This window comes from Astatotilapia calliptera, chromosome 23 (genome assembly GCF_964374335.1).
Source record: "Astatotilapia calliptera chromosome 23, fAstCal68.1, whole genome shotgun sequence".
Taxonomy (NCBI): Eukaryota; Metazoa; Chordata; class Actinopteri; order Cichliformes; family Cichlidae; genus Astatotilapia; species Astatotilapia calliptera.
This window is the reverse complement of record NC_137443.1, coordinates 43,114,852-43,131,468: the sequence shown is the minus strand read 5'-3', so window position 1 is coordinate 43,131,468 and position 16,617 is coordinate 43,114,852. Positions and strand designations below refer to the sequence as shown.

Below are 16,617 nucleotides of genomic sequence, written 5' to 3'. Positions count from 1 at the left end.
ATCATGCCTCGTCCCTGTACCAAAGACGCCTCGTCCCAGTGGCCCCCAGGATTACAGGCCCGTGGCACTGACCTCCCACATCATGAAGACCCTGGAAAGGCTCATCCTGGACCAGCTGCGACCCATAGTAAGACCACATCTGGATCCCCTTCAGTTCGCTTATCAGCCTCGTCTCGGAACAGAGGACGCCATCATCTACCTGCTCAATCGTGTCTACACCCATCTGGACCAGCCGGCGAGCACTGTGAGGGTCATGTTTTTTGACTTTTCCAGTGCTTTCAACACCATCAGGCCGACCCTCCTGGGCGATAAGTTAGCAGCAATGCAGGTGGATGCTTCTCTGGTGTCCTGGATTGTTGATTACCTGACAGGAAGACCACAATATGTACGTCTCCCACAGTGTGTGTCTGACAAGGTGATTAGCAACACAGGGGCACCACAGGGGACTGTCCTCTCCCCCTTCCTCTTCACCCTCTACACCACAGACTTCAGCCACTGCACAGAGACCTGCCATCTTCAGAAGTTTTCTGATGACTCTGCGGTGGTTGGTTGCATCAGCAGGGATGATGAGACAGAGTACCGGGCTGTGGTCGACTCCTTTGTCACGTGGTGTGAGCAGAATCATCTGCAGCTCAACGTGGCAAAGACCAAGGAACTGATCGTGGACTTCAGGAAGACCAGGAAACACTTGACCCCTGTTTCAATCCAGGGGGTCAGTGTTGACATTGTGGAGGACTATAAATACCTTGGAGTACACATTGACAATAAACTGGACTGGGCTAAAAACACCACAGCACTTTACAGGAAGGGCCAGAGTCGTCTCTATTTTTTGAGGCGACTGAGGTCCTTCAACATCTGCCAGAAAATGCTGAGGATTTTCTATGAGTCTGTGGTGGCCAGTGCGATCCTCTATGCTGTTGCATGCTGGGGGAGCAGGCTGAGGGTAGCAGATGCCAACAGACTTAATAAACTGATCCGTAAGGCCAGCAATGTTGTGGGGATGGAGCTGGACTCCCTCAAGGTGGTGTCGGAGAGGCGGATGCTGTCCAAGATAAAGACAATGTTGGATAACACCTCCCACCCACTCCATGACATGCTGGTCAGTCACAGGAGCTCGTTCAGTGAGAGACTGAGATTACCGAAAAGCACCACTGAACAACATAGGAAATCATTCCTGCCTGTGGCCATCTCCCTGTACAACGCATCCACTTAACACACTGTTTGCTGCTACAACTACACATGTTTCTTTTCCAAATATTTATTTATAAGTGACTTATGTATGTATGTATGTATATATATGTATATATTGTACTATTCTTAGTTAGCGTATTGTCTGTCTTGTCTTAATGTTGGTTTAAAATGGAGCACTGTAACAAAAAATAATTTCCCCCAGGGATCAATAAAGTATTCTGATTCTGATTCTGATTAAAGTAGTGTGCACAATGTGTGTTTGGATAAGATGTCAGTAATGCATTCACATTAAAATCACAGGGTTTCTTTCTTTTTCTTATTTTTCTTACATATCATGTAAAAAAACAACAACAAAAAAACACTCCTGCAACATTTTTTCTCTGCCACAGATTTAGGAGAGGAAGAGTCCAGCATTTCAACACCTGTGCAAATGTTAGTTTATTTGATAGGTGCATCAGTAGTAATTATTTAAATTAGAGTTTTCAGCAGTGTTGTTGTATTTACAGCAAAGTGCCTGCAAAGTGTAAAAACTAATTAACTGATGATACTAGACCCTTAAAAGAGATAAACACCACTAGTCAAGTCATAATGGCTACTTACAAATACATAAGCACTCAACACAACCCACACAGTGATCTAATGCACAAAAACAAAGGAGACTTAAACTGGCTGAATCAATTACTGTAAAGAAAACATGGAGGAAGGCTTCCTGTGGTGTCTGGCTGCAGTATAGCTCATAAACCTGCCTCCTGCATTACAGCAGACAGGTCAGGGGTCAAATGAAAAGCAAAATGTTTACCTCAGATTAGGGATGCACCGATACCACTTTTTTGGAAACGAGTACGAGTACTTGCATTTCAGTACTCGCCGATACCGAGTACTTAATAAAAACATGATTTAAATTTACAGGTAACAGCTTTAGTCCTATAATTTAACAACAAACAAACAAGGGACTGGTTTGGAATTAAGAACATTTATTTAAAATGAAAGCATGTTGTATGCAACATATTACAGAATAAATAATTATAAAAAAAATGTAAACAGTGACAGTGCAACTCAAGTATTTTTCAGTTTATTTTAAACTCTGCCGCTTTGGACAACACAAGGGGCATTAATAAACATCTTTGCCATTTAGTGCACAATATGTGAATAAACTAACAACATCCACTGACATAGAACTGTGGCAGTCAGTGCAGCTGAGGTAGGTATTAACATCAAGTCTAAGATGACTCACTAAATGGAGAGAAACAGTGAGTGGCAGGGTTTTTTAAGAAAAGTAGCTTTTCTGCATCATCAGCAGTCAGACTGTTTCTGTTTTCATCTATAATGTGTGACACTGAGCTAAAAAGCCTTTCACTGTCCACACTGCTACATGGGGCTGAGAGCTATTTACAGGCTATTTTAGCCAAAGTGGGGAACCTGATTTTGTTGACACCCCAGTACTTCAGAGGACTGTCTTCACGAGGGCTTGGGGCCTCTCCGAGGTATGTGTCGAGCTCAATGGCAGCACCTGCTGCCAGCGGCAGCCTGGGCCTTGAGGAACAGTTTAGCAGGAGGTTCTGCAGCTTCTGCCCGACTCCCCTCTGCCTCACCTCTAGAAGCTCCTGCTTCAGGTGCAGCTTGGCCTCTGGAGCAGTGTTGTTGGAGAAGAAGCGATCTTTATACCTGCACAAAATTCATAAATGTATTAATATGTGGAAAAATAGGACTGATGTCATGTAATACGTGCTGTTCCAGCGTGTCTGTACGTCCTGCTGCAGTCTCTTTATTGGCTGGTTGAGCTGTCCCTGAATGTCCTCGAGGCGGGAGTAGGCTAAGTCAGAATGTTTAAAATGCCCAACTATTTTCCGTCCCACTGCTTTAGCATCAGCTATGCTCCTCTGTGCTAATAAGCGTGGGTAAATAAGCGTGGGCAAACTCTTTGTACTCGTTGTCGTGTTGGGATTTTAGGTGCTTGATTAAATTACTTGTGTTAAATGCGCTACCTTTAGAGCCTCCTCTGGACAATTTCGATGAGCATAATTTGCAGTCCGCCTTTGTTTTCGTGTCTTCGTTCACTTTGAAATAGTTCCACACGGCTGACTTGTCTCGCCTCGCCTTCTCCCAGCTCTGAGATGCAGCCGGGGCCTGTGGGGCGGGCACTCGGCGCCTGTGATTAACCCCTTACATGCCGCTCAAACATAGACAGGTCTCAGACCGTGGTATCAGTCCTCGGTATCGGGGAACTTTTCACGAGTACTTTAGAAAATGTGGTATCGAGGCCGATACCAGATACCGGTATCGGTGCATCCCTACCTCAGATTAAATATTTCCCAAAGTAAATTGGACTGAACTGGCCAGTTAAATACACGAGAGGATACGAATAGAAAAAAAAAATCTAAAAACAAAGAATGAAAACCAACTATTAATTTAATACTTAAGTCTGTGAAGGTTCTCAGTCATCCAGGTCATCGTAGTCTAAGGAGCTTGGAAAGAAAAGCGTCTGGACTTCTTGAGTTGCTTGAAGACGTTTCACCTCTCATCCGAGAAGCTTCTTCAGTTCTAAGGGTCAATGGTGGGGAGTCCCAGACTTAAAACCAGTGGGAGTTTCCCCCCAAAGAGGGACAAAGGACCCCTGATGATCCTCTACCTAATCACATGAGCCAAGGTGTGAAAGCGGGTGTGGGTCCTAATCAGCCAGGGTTTCGGGTGAGCTCATTGTGAAACCTGGCCCCACCTTATCATGTGATTTCCTGAGGTCAGATGGCCCAGGATGTAAATGGTCTGAGATCCCTTCCCAGACACCTTAACGTCCAATGAAAACAACACATCATTTTCTCTCCAGTTACCCTCAGCAGTCCAACAGACCTCCAGCACCAGTAAAACATTAACCAGAAATAGTTTATGGGACATGTGTTGTTATTTATGTTTGTGGAAATGTGCATTAAAATTAAAATAAAGATGCTGGTGTCTGACGTTACTGACTTCCCAATTGTGTGGCTTCTGGTGTGGCCTTCACAATTCAATTTTCAATTCAATTTTATTTGCACAGCGACAAATCACAACAATATAAAGTCGCCTCAAGGCGCTTTATATTATAAGGCAGACCCTACAATAATACATACAGAGAAAAAGCCCAACAATCATATGACTCCCTATGAGTGAGCAGTGTGGAGACAGTGGGAAGGAAAAACTCCCTTTTAACAGGAAGAAACCTCCAGCAGAACCAGGCTCAGGGAGGGGCGGGGCCATCTGCTGCGACTGGTTGGGATGAGAGAAGGAAGACAGGATAAAGACACGCTGTGGAAGAGAGACAGAGGTTAATAACAGGTATGATTCAATGCAGAGAGCTGCATTAACACACAGTGAGTAGGAAAGGTGACTGAAGAAGAAATACGCATTGCATCATGGGAATCCCTCAGCCACATACACCTGTTGCACTACACAACAAATGCAAGCATGTCAGTTTTATTCATTTTATGCTCATCTTCGTACAAATTTTAAAGGTAATGCAGTCAAAACTTTGTAAGTATCTGAGTGATTGGATGAAGCGGTTTGATGACGTAACACGCTATTTTAGTTTAAAATGCTTATAATGTTATGATAAATGGTAGTTTTGTTGTTACTTTTACAATATTATCCATCCTTCAGCTTCAGCGAACATGACAGTTAGCAGTGTAATAATTCCTCTGTGATAAAGAAAAATTAGCCTGTTTTCTTTTTGTGTGGGAGCTCGCACAGTGTTTCAACTTTACAGCCTTTTAATATGAAAGTCCTGTCAGTACACTTCCTTTTTACATCATTTCACACTTGCCCCGTGAAGGGCAACAGTCTGACGTCTGCTTAGCCAGGAAAGCTTCAGCTTGTTTCTTTCCGCACATCTTCCTCTTCACTGTCGGTGGCTTACAGACATGTTAACAAGCATGGACGTATCAAAACTTTGCTTGATTTTGCTGTTACCACTAGCTGTGTCCCATGATGCTGAAGGTAATACAAGGAAACTATTTTCATTATGCATTATTAATATTTTTAAATTTATAACCTCCTTGCTTTTAGTTTAAACTAAACACATTATTATGGGATTAAAAAGATGGTTTAACATTCACAAAATATAGAAACTAAAGTCCTCTCAGACACAGGCTGAATCTTGTATTTACCGTATTTTGCTGTCCCTGTTTACAGAGACTGTTGTGAAGACAGTCAGGAGAGAACACGATGTCACTCGGATTTGCAACAAGGAAAGTCAGACTACTATTGTTTTGATTATCTGTAAGATCAAAAGACAGAGGGACACAGGAGGAGAGTGTCATCTGCTGTATCGACACGGAGAGAACGTTACTCAGGAATGTGACCCCAGGTTCTCAATAACAAAAGAAAATCAGACTGCCTTTCTGGAGCTGACCAGTTTAACACCAGCTGATAGTGGGAACTTCACCTGTGAGTGTACAAACACTGAAGGGACTTATATTGTCCATATCAGTGTCACTGTGGAAGGTAAATGCATTTTGGTTTCTTTATCTGACACAGTTATTCAGCACTGTGTTAGCATTGTATTGACCTGCTTATGTGTTTTTTATTCATGTAATTTGTTCATTTATTTTCTTCTTATTTTCACTGACAGCAGTTTAAATACTCTCACTGACTCATTTATCAGGTACATCTTTGAACCGAGTTGGACCACCTTCAGCCATCAAACATGTCTTCATTTTTTGTGGCACAACAAGGCGCTAAAAACATTCCTCAAAGATTCTCAAGACATATTGAAATTACATCATCACACAGTTGCTGCAGATTCGTCAGCTGCTCTTACTTGAAGCAAACTTTCCGTTCCACCACATCCCAAAGGTGCTCTGCTGGATTGAGATCTGGTGACTGCGCAGGCCGTACATGATTTGAGCGCCGTGACATGGTGTGGTATCCTGCTGGAAGCAGCCATCAGACGATGGGTATTTTTTGGGCATAAAGACATGAATGTGGTCAGCAACAACCTTCAGGCAGGCTGTGGTGTTTAAATGATGCTCAGTGGTTACTACAGGGTCCAAAGTTTGCAAAGAAAATCCCCCACAGAGCATTACACCACCAGCAGTCTGAACTGTTAGAAATCAACTCATCGGGCAAGGCATCGTTTTTTTAGTCTTCTGTTGTCCAGACTTGCAAACTGTAGCCTCAGCTTGCTGTTGTTAGAGGACAGCAGTGATATCCAGTGTGGTCCACTCTGCCTCAAGGTTTGATGTGTAAACAGCATTTTTACCCAGAGAATCACAGCTCACTGGATATTTTCTATTTTTCAGACCATTGTCTGTGAACAGAGATGATTGTGTGGGAAAATCCCAGCAGATCAGCAGTTTGTGAAGCACTGGGACCAGTAACATGTGCCATGTTGCTCTGTTTGAGCATTGATTTGCTGACATTTTATTATTTTATTAACCTTTATTTAACCAGGAAGATGAAGCTGACATGTGATTGACAAATGAAATGAACACTGAAATATTTGTGTTACACCCTGAACAAGTATACCTCATAAAGTGGCCAGTGAATGTATATAAGCAGTTGGACCAATTTCAGTTCATAGTAATATTCAGAAAAGATGCAAAAGAAGAAGAAGAAGACAAAAGAAAAGAGCACAGTGACAATATTTAAAGCTCTGTGGTTATAAAACTGGGGTTTCATTACTTCACTCAGAGTTTCAGTAGACGTAAACTGTGTTTGATTTGTGTTTTGATTTCCAGGAAATGAAAGTAAATGATTTTACTGACAAATGCATCTTTTCAATGATTTAGACACAAACGAGGCCCACACTTCAGCAGACAAATCTTTTTCCGTTTATCTGCCCGGTGTTGTGATCATCTTTATAACTGGAGTTATCGTGGGATTTATCTACTGGAGGAAAAGTAATGGGTGAGACTATTTTTGCTGCAGTAATTCAAAGATGATATAGATGTAGAGAAAGTAAAAGGAAACATCACATTTCAATAAATGAGAATTCGGTGTATGTTAAACATCATGTCTAGAATGAACACTTTTTATCCTTCCAAAAATAATTATCATTATTAAGAGAGAAGATAATATAAATGTAGATGTTCTTACTTGATTTTTCTCTGTTTGAATGTGAATAGTGTTACACTAATGCTGACATCCTTTCTTATCAACGTGGCTGCTTAAGGTCAGGAACATCTGGAGTGTCTGTACCTGAAAATCCCAACGGTTTGGTGAGCAATTTATTGCTACGATCTACAGCAGCTAGTTAAAAGTTTGCCAGTAAACATAAAACATGTACATTTATGTTTTAGGATGTTACTTATATAGATAATTACAGATTAGTGTTATAATACTATTAGTGCCAACTTCAGTGTCCTTTATTTTGTGAAGAAGCTCTTACAGAAATGAGCAGAAACATTAAATAATCCAGGCAACAGATGGAGAGATTTAAAGATCAATAGAGTGTGTGGGTAGACCGGGTTGAACTTGATTAATACCTAAAATATTTCACTTTTCTAAAGGATGACGATGAGCCAGATCAGCCCTATACAAACCTTCAGCAGCCATCGAGTGATTCCTACCAGACTATCATCTCAGTGAACCATCAACACGACAACAAGACACGCTCAGCAAGAAGCACAGGAACTGTGGGAGTGGATAATAAAGCTCTATGAAACATTTTAAAGTATATAAAACTTTAGGTGACATACTAATATAATAATATTCATATATTATAATAAACGTCCATCTTTTCACACTGGATAGTTGTTTCCCAGTAATGGAGACCATTCAGTCATAATACTCCAACTCAGGCTCTCAGATTTAATACAATACAAACACAATAAACTGTGGCAAACATGACTCTTTGTATCAGACTAGTTTTGTTTTTGAACAAACATCTCATCATAATTTGAACACAATGTCCATCCAGATAAACAGAGAGATCAGTCTGGCTTAAACAATGTTGGTGGTTTACCTTCTACTGTCCTTCCACTTTTATGCACTTCTATTTTAGACATAGTAAAAGTTTCAGTGTAGACACAAGAGGTGAAATAAGGAGGGTGCAAGTCTTCCTGCTTTCACTATAGTCTACCTCACACTGTCAGCCACAGTTACTTCCTCACCAGCATGACTGCACGGAAACTCTGCTTTCTCCTGCTTCTGCTTGTGGTTTTTAGCAGTGAAGGTAAATATATATAATTAAAAAAGAAAAGCTGTAAAGCCAGGTGTTTAAGAAGAAAGCTTTAGTTAGGTTAGTGAAATAATATATGTGATTGATTTTCCCACAACAACAAATATATAGAAACTATAATCCCGATTTTGTTTCATTTTAACTGGAACAATTTATAGAGACTCTTGTGAAGACAATTGGAAAGAAACCCGATTCCACTCAAATATGCAGCAAAACAACTCTGAATATTACTGTGATGATACTGTGTGAGATCAGCACAGAGAGGAGCCGAGGAGAACAGCGTCGTCTGCTCTATCGTTACGACCGAGGCTTTATTCATGGCTGTGACTCCAGGTTCACACTGATCAAAGAAAATGAGACTGTGTTTCTCCACCTGCTCAACTTAACATCTGAAGACAGTGGGAACTACACCTGTGAGTGTGGATTTCGTGGTGGATTGTATGTTCTCCATCTCAGTGTGACTGTGAGAGGTAAAAACATTTTCTATTTATACCCACACCGCAGATTCAAGGTGGATGTTTGGAACTGCGTTAACACTTTCTTTTCTGTCATACATGGTTTGAGGTCGTCATTCCCGCCTGCAGCGGATTAATGAAAGGTTTCAGTCAGGAGATGAACATCTGGAATGTTTTTAAGCTCTTCTTCTGGCTAATTTGTTTAAAATTTCATTATAAAACTGCTCCAATCACAACTTTGGTGTTATTTCATCAGTGAAATGTTTGAATGATGCAATTGAAACTCTAATGTAATGAAAAGATAAACATGTTTTCCACTTTAATATAACAGGTTAATGCAAATTTCGTGACTTTTCATGTTTTCAAAATGAAGTTTTTTTGTGTGTGTGGCAACATTCAACAGACGATGGAGATTCTTCTGGCATGAAGTTCATGGCTACAGTTCCCATCATTTCTGCTGCTGCTTCACTCATCAGTGTGGCTGTGATAACCTGTGGTTACAGCCTGAGGAGAAATCCTCGCAGGTGAAAACTTTTACTGACGCACTTAAACTCATGAAATGACCCTTTGAAATCACTTGAGCACATTACTGCATACAGCAGCCACTGTGGTGTTCAAAGTATCTCATAGGTTCTTTTCAAACACCACACATTAGTTGTAGACATAGCTAGTCTTGTTTTTGAGGTATTTTTCACCCCATGACCTCTGATGTTTTTATCCTAACAGAGAAAACAGATCAGGTCTAACTAACTTAACAGGATCTGAAACTCGCCAGATGTTTGTGAGTTTTCCATAGTTCTGTTTTACACTTAATTGTGCCGAGGCTGCAGTGCATTATGTCTGTGTTTTAAGCTGCACTTTAATTAAATGTAAATGACAGTGTAAATTGTTGTTTAGGACAAAGAGGACCGCTACATGAGCCTTCATCAGCAAAACATCGATGTCTACCAAACTATCTCCTCCGGTCGCCTTCATCATGATGCTGAGGCCGCTGCATGTCACAGTCATGTACAATAATAATCAGAGATGGAGTTTTTATCCTGACTACGTGATCTATAAAACTATGATGCTAGACATGCTATCTATAAAAGACACTGACATTTTAACTTGCCAGCATCATGTGTACTGTTAGTTTGTTTTGCACTGAAAAAAGAGAAAAATATTAACGTCCAGTAAAACTTGTAATTATGTTGTGAATGAATTGCCTTAATTCATGGCTTTTAACACCATTTAATTTCTGTTTTTTATCTGGTTTGAACGTTGAAAATCCTGCCACTTGGCTCTGTGGCCTCTGCCACCATTATGGTTTTTGCTATACTGGTCCACTTGATAGTCATATTTGATGATGATTTTACTTTATTTTGAGTCATTAGAATCAGAACGGGGGTCAGGAAAGAAGAAAAAAGATAAGCTGGGGAGAAAGTTAACAGAAGAAGAGGGAAAAATAGAGAAGAAGAGAAATAGATGGAGAGGAAGAGAGAAAAAATACTGAAAATCTATTTCATCATCTGCTGAAAAACACAAGGAAAAACCAACACAGTGGGGAACCCACAGCAACAACCAATAATATGCAGTAAGTAGGCTAGTAAGTAGTAGTAAATAATAGATATTAAATGTTACTGAGCAGTAAATGGGCCCAGAGGGCCGAGACCTGAGGGCACCCCACCCGCAGCACAGGCCCAACAGAGCCAGGGGGCCGGGCCCCACCGAGCAGCCGCCCAGAGTGAGCCACTAAACACAGAGAACCACTAATGCACTGTGGGTGGGGGCACCAGCTACTGGCAGGAAGTGTGGTGGGGGGAAATAATACGTGACTATTTTTATGTGGAGTGGAATTAAACTGCCATAGAATATGCTTGTGGTGGATTTGACTCAACACAAGCGTATTGTCAAAGTGTTCTTTGGCATGCATCGAGACAGTTTCTCAGATACTGAAGTGACTTGAGCAGAGCCAGTTAAAGCCTACTGTGCTTGAGTGGGCAGCTCAAGTTTCCACGTGGAAGGTTTAGTGAGACAAAGACAGGAAGTTAAAGCTGCTGACTAATAATCTGCAGGTTCCTGATTTGAGTCTCTGTTAAGAGGATGGTGTCTCTGAGATAATTGCTTTTGTGCATCGATAAATAAACAGGGAAATAAATGAATAGAAAAAAGCATCCGAGCGGATGTGCACCGACGGTGTGCCCACTGGTCTTAAAGTGCCTTTGCGCCCCTTACCATTTATGGAGGTCCCATTTGGGCACATTGGCATGGACCTATAGTGTACATGGATGTTGCTTTGTATTAGTTCTGGTATATTATACAACACAATAACATGATGCAGTGCTGCTGTGCACCATTTCTGCAAAGAGTGTGGTGCAAGCAAGGAAGATAAGATAACTCTTGCACAGTCATACCTAGTGCAATAATACAACAAAATTGGAAACTGTCCCACCATAACACAATCATTTAGATACAATATTGGACTTTGTTTACATGTAACTGCACAAATAGAATTTAGAAATGTAATTATTGACAAGAGTGAACAACCACTTATAATGTAATCTACAGCTGTGAGCAAACAGCTAGATAGAGAATCAGAAGTGTTGTGTTTTCTACAAAGTTTGCTGTTTCAGTGAGAGTCATATGTCATATCATTTCAAACAGTGGCGATCCAGAAATGTTGTACAAACGAGTAAGACTAACTATAGACTTTAGCCAAAGTTGTTAAGTTAGCTAAAGAGTTGGGATTGTGTGTAAGGCATAAATAAACCTAAAATGCAATGTTTTGGACGTTCTTTGGCACATTTCCCTGCTGTAGGGGTCTCTGCAAGCATACGGGGCTCTGAGAGGGAACAAGATGACAACGAGGAATTCTACTGGAAACAGTCGATCATGTCTGTCAAAGCTGAATTCAGGGCAAACTAGGCTAAATTAGTGTTTTTAGCTAACAGCTACAGTAAGCATAAAAGTGACTGTTGGGCTATTATTTGTTAACAGGGGCGATTTTAGCCCATTTTTGGGGTGCTTTGGTTCATTTTTGGGGTGCTTTGGTTCATTTTTGGGGTGCTTTGGTTCATTTTTGGGGTGCTTTGGTTCATTTTTGGGGTGCTTTGGTTCATTTTTGGGGTGCTTTGGTTCATTTTTGGGGGTGCTTCAGCACTTACTTACTTTTTTTTGACAATATTTCCTGTTTGTGTGACACACTACTAAAAATATAAAAGGCAGAACTTGGTTGAGAGGTAACATTTTAACAACAAAAGTATCCATAATATTTTTTAATATTTTGTAATAATTTATTTGTAATAATTTATTCTGTTTCAGGAGTGTTTTTATGCATCTGTATTATATTATACAAACACATTAAAAGTGAATCTCTGTCCAAAATATGCACTCAGTTTACTTCTTACTCACTATGAGCATCATTCATTATTCTCCTCCAGTAATTAAGGTTAGGATATGTATTTTTTTTATTCCAATCCATTCTTCTTTGGCAGCATTTAAATAACCTTGATCAGAATTGATGGTTTTGTTACAGACTTTTCAAAAAAGTGTTTTGCTTTTCTTTCACAAATGTGGGATTAAATTGTTAAAAAGTACAAAACAGTGATGTCATGTTTTGTGACGAGGACCCAGACACAGAGAGACTTGATGGATTTAATAATCTTTTGATTTAATAAAGAAATTTGCAGACTTGCACAGAGATGGTAAAATTATGATGACTGATAAAGGAGGCGAAGACAACAGACGATGAGGACAGGGAGGATGCAGGGACCGACAGAGACGGGGAAGAAGTCTCATTGTGACGAGTAAAGTGTATCTTGGCTGGCTGGGCAGCTCTCTGGGTGCTCAGCCCCCCAAAGCTCTGATCCTAGAATCCTCCCTGAATTGTGTTAATACAGTATGTCAACATGAAAGCATAACTGTACAGGGTGGGCCAGTTATATGGATACACCGTAATAACATAGGAATGGTTGGTGATGTTAAAGTCCTGTTTGTGGCACATTAGTATATGTGAGGGGGCAAACTCCTCAAGATGGGTGGTGACCATGGTGACCATTTAGAAGTCGGCCATCTGATACCAAATGATACCAAACAAGGCAAAGTAAATAATTTTTAAAGGTAAATGTAGAGGAAACATCAAACGTTGTCACGGCTGGGGCAGCAGTCGTATGGTGGAGTGAATGAGGACCAAGATGCAGACGGCGGTGGAGATGCGAGTGGAGATTTATTTACAGTGAAAATAACAAAGGTGAGGGAAGAAGCGAACATCAACCTAAACTGGGAAGAACTAACAGACAAAGCAGAAAACATGAGGGCAGCAGGGAAACACAGAGATGACACGAAGAAGGAAGAGAGACGTGGAGACACACCGATGGACACGGAGACTTTTCACCTGTTCCTTTTGTTTGAAGTGGCCGAACTTGGCCACAGTAGGACGTGGTCTCCCGGTCGCAGCCCGCATGGGGCCGATGCGATGCACTCTATCAAAGGCGATGTTCTTCACCGTGTCCTCCAGCAGCTTCAGGTGGGTTTTGATGAAGGTTTTGCACTCTGAGCCTTCTTCATCACAAGATCCTGGAAGCACTGATCAATGTAATCTTGGAGAGCCTCTAAACTCTCCCCGTTGTTCTCCAGGGTGTTGGAGATGATTTAGACAAATATTGTTAGTTAGAAGACTATTGATAAGTGTATTTGGTAATACTGAAGCTTAAAGGAATTTGTTCAATTCTAAACTACCGTTCGCTTTAATTTTCCGCCAAAATCTCCGGCGTCTGACGTCAGTTACAACATGAGTCGCTTACCTCTGTCACTCTGAAGTCACATTGAGTTTTCCTCACTGACTGTTTTAGACAGGATTGTGGGAGCAACACAAAAAGCAGCTTCAGCTGGAAACACACAGTTTAGTGTCTTTGCTGCTCGCTTTAAGTCACAATAAACAGGAAACTCATTGTGTCTCATGTCAGAATCACTCATATACAGGACAGGAAGAGGCGGAGCTTATTTCCTGCAGGGAGAGGTTAGCAGTCTGTGTCTTTCTCATTTCTGACTCCTAAAGAGCTGAAAAACACAGGCTGTTATTGGCTGGCTGACACTGGGATTAATGTCCTTGAAGCCAGCAGTCTTTAATGTCCAGCTTCAGAACGGGCAGGTGAAAAACAGTCCTTTATGTCCTCTGATGTTCAATAAACTGTCCTGATTACTGAGGGAGCAGAGAAAGTGTCTCCATCACTCACCACAGCTGGATGCTCTGAAATCCTGGAATCCAGCTGTGGAGAGGAGCGCCGGCGGCGTGGACGCAGTTTAGTAATCAGGGAACGGGAGACAGGAAGGAAACACAGCTGGGACCAATTACACACACGAGACAGGAAACAGTAACACAGGACTGTCAAAGTAAAACAGGAAATATAACACAGAGTCCAAAGTAAGGAGACGTGGGACACAGTGAAGACACAGAAACAGAAACCAGAACTATAATCACAAAACAAACTCAGAAACATAAAGAGTGAATCAGCTGATTCAGTGTTTGTGACAAAAACATGGATCCTGGTTAATAACTTTTATTTGTTTGTTTCTGTATTATTTTGTGTATCGTTCTTATGAGCTGTTGTTTTTTCAGTGAAATATTATTTCATTGTTTTAAGCTTTTTGTTGACTTTGAAGTGCTTAAGTTGATATTTTTGAACATTTAATTTGTTCGATTATTGTCGAGTCGATAAAACTGTCAAACGCACAGCTGCTTCCAGCACGGCCGGAGGAGAGGTGGCCGAGCAGACGCACAACACACACAGCTCACAGGTTTGCATTTCTATATATTGCAGATGTTGCAGAAATTGAGAGTAAAGAACTCAGAGATCCAGCGCTGTCTCCTGCCCCTTATTTATACACCACAACACAACGACAGGCGTAACTCACACAAACGGGTAACATGAGGCTCAGATGCTTTGGACGTGTTCACATATACTGGACACAGAATGATGAAGATGGAGCTGCAGGAAGGAGGAAAAGAGGAAAAACACAGAAAAGATTCACAGATGTGGTGAAAAAGGACACGACAGCTTCTGTTTGTTAGTTTGGTTTTTCTTTATTTGGTAAAGATTCAGAAATAAAGAGAAGATCACATGTTTGAATATTATATTAACGTTCTGTAATTACAACAAGTTGTAAAATCTTTCCAGAGTGAGACAGAGACTGTGCAGAGACTGTAGAAGGACAGAGCAGCAGCAGAGCAGTCCAGATACACTGATGATCCTCTGTCAGATCCAGAGGGACACACAGGGCTGATGCTGGACTCTACATTGTGTCTGACAGTGGAGCTGTTCTCAGAGCAGTTCACTCTGCAGCACTGACAGTCATCTGCACTTCATTCCTCTGTCAGTCACTGCTGGATGAAGCTCTCCTCTCCACCTCCCAGTAACATGGCCCAGTCAGAGCGTCTCTACACACAAGCTGCTGCTGCTTCAACCTCTCTGGATCATCAGGACACAGCTGCTCCTCTCTCAGCACACACACCGTCCTGTTTACCATCATCACCAGTTCCTGCAGAGAGAAGGAGGAAGAGCAGAGGAGATAAACGAGTGTTTCCAAAGACTCTTCATCAGCTGTCAGTCAGTGATGCAGCACATCCAGTATAAAGAGCAGCAGGGACGTCAGTGCTGGGACTGTACTAGGACTCATTGTTGCTTCACTTTTTCTAATCTTTGGATTTTTATTGAAGTTGCTGAAAATGTTTTTCCCTCCTAGTTTGAGTTTGGACTTTCATTCATTAGAAGAACCTTGGTGTGTCCACTCTGAGCTCTGTAGGAACCCCAACAACAAGCCCAACAATCCAGATGGACGGTTCCAGCTGTTAACTGGAGGAATTCCATCCAAACATCTGCTCTCACTAAATTCTTCCTCACCTACAGACTGTGTTCTTCACTGCTTTAAACTTGGAAATCAATGCAGTCATTGGTCTGCGTGCTGCTTTGTTCAGAGAGCTGATTGGCTGTTGACAGTGTTTGATCAGAGCGTGTCAGCCGTTACTATGGTGACCATAAAGGTGAGAAACAGGAAGTGTTTGTGTCCAATCCTGAAGCCTGTCACCGTTCTCCTCTCACAGCTTCACTGAGAAGCTGCAGCTTTACAGGAAACACTGGATCTTTGTTTCATACTGACTGTGTTTAGTACAATACTGCTGACAGCACCACCCACTCACTCCATCACTCTACTTACACCAGAGACTCCAGTCTGTAGTCTGGACTCTTCTTAAGATCAGACAGCTGCTTCACATCTGGATCCTTCAGGTTGTTCCAGCTCAACTCCAGCACTCTCAGATGGGAGGGGTTGGACTTCAGTGCTGCTGCCAGATAATCACAGCTGATCTTTGACAAACCACAGCTCTCCAATCTGTATAAAGAATGAAAGATGTAAGTTTATTAGACAAAGTGCTTGAAATCATTCAGTGTTTCATCATCTGTTCAGAGCTGAAGAAGGTTCAGAATGTAGAAGTTTAGAAAATGGAAACTCCAAACAGCTGAAGCCAACAGGAAGCAGCTTCAAACAGGAAACTGTGCAGAGTTTCAGACTATATGTCCTGATGCAGCCAGTTGGATTTTGGAGATTTGAATCTCTGTTCTGTGACTAAGTCCTTGAATCATTTCTTCCAGTTGGTCCAAGAAGACAGACTAAGTATTGGACATGTGTTGTGGCTCCATCAGGGGAGCTTCTAAATGTGATGTGATGGCCCCTCTGGGTCTGTCAGGTCACAGCACTGAAGAGAGCTCAAACTGGGCACACAGCTGTTCCAGTCTGGACCAAAGACTCTATACTGGGACTGAGGGACTGCTTTGACTGCACCCACTG

General features: G+C 41.6%; 1 protein-coding gene and 1 long non-coding RNA gene across 2 annotated transcripts in view; one reads left to right on the top strand and one right to left on the bottom strand.

Moving 5' to 3' along the window:
* The window catches only part of LOC113017716 (NACHT, LRR and PYD domains-containing protein 12-like), a 1,242,929-nt gene that overhangs the window by 1,192,747 nt on the left and 33,565 nt on the right, over nucleotides 1–16,617 (bottom strand). The window lies entirely within an intron of this gene.
* Nucleotides 5,795–10,265, top strand: LOC145424344 (uncharacterized). Its single transcript, XR_013905394.1, has 2 exons — nucleotides 5,795–8,811; nucleotides 9,200–10,265. It is a non-coding gene; the product is annotated as an uncharacterized LOC145424344 (long non-coding RNA).